The following is a 943-nucleotide window of genomic DNA, read 5'->3' as shown; positions in this document are numbered from 1 at the left end:
TTTTGGCTCATACAGTGTGCTATAAAGTGAATTTTGGCTCATACAGTGTGCTATAACATTGGCTCATACAGTGTGCTATAACGTTGGCTCATACAGTGTGCTATAAAGTGAATTTTGGCTCATACAGTGTGCTATAATGTGCACTTCGGCTCATACAGTGTGCTATAACATTGGCTCATACAGTGTGCTATAACGTTGGCTCATACAGTGTGCTATAAAGTGAATTTTGGCTCATACAGTGTGCTATAAAGTGAATTTTGGCTCATACAGTGTGCTATAAAGTGAATTTTGGCTCATACAGTGTGCTATAAAGTGAATTTTGGCTCATACAGTGTGCTATAACATTGGCTCATACAGTGTGCTATAACGTTGGCTCATACAGTGTGCTATAACGTTGGCTCATACAGTGTGCTATAAAGTGAATTTTGGCTCATACAGTGTGCTATAAAGTGAATTTTGGCTCATACAGTGTGCTATAAAGTGAATTTTGGCTCATACAGTGTGCTATAACGTTGGCTCATACAGTGTGCTATAAAGTGAATTTTGGCTCATACAGTGTGCTATAATGTGCACTTCGGCTCATACAGTGTGCTATAACATTGGCTCATACAGTGTGCTATAACGTTGGCTCATACAGTGTGCTATAAAGTGAATTTTGGCTCATACAGTGTGCTATAAAGTGAATTTTGGCTCATACAGTGTGCTATAAAGTGAATTTTGGCTCATACAGTGTGCTATAAAGTGAATTTTGGCTCATACAGTGTGCTATAACGTTGGCTCATACAGTGTGCTATAAAGTGAATTTTGGCTCATACAGTGTGCTATAACGTTGGCTCATACAGTGTGCTATAATGTGAATTTCAGCTCATACAGTGTGCTTCAATGTTGAATTTCTTTGTAAGAATATCCTAATGTCTATCCCATGCATGTTTAAATTGCCCTA

The sequence above is a fragment of the Pseudophryne corroboree genome, chromosome 8 (assembly GCF_028390025.1).
Source record: "Pseudophryne corroboree isolate aPseCor3 chromosome 8, aPseCor3.hap2, whole genome shotgun sequence".
Lineage (NCBI taxonomy): Eukaryota > Metazoa > Chordata > Amphibia > Anura > Myobatrachidae > Pseudophryne > Pseudophryne corroboree.
The sequence above is the reverse complement of the archived record's forward strand: the minus strand, read 5'-3'. Positions refer to the sequence as shown.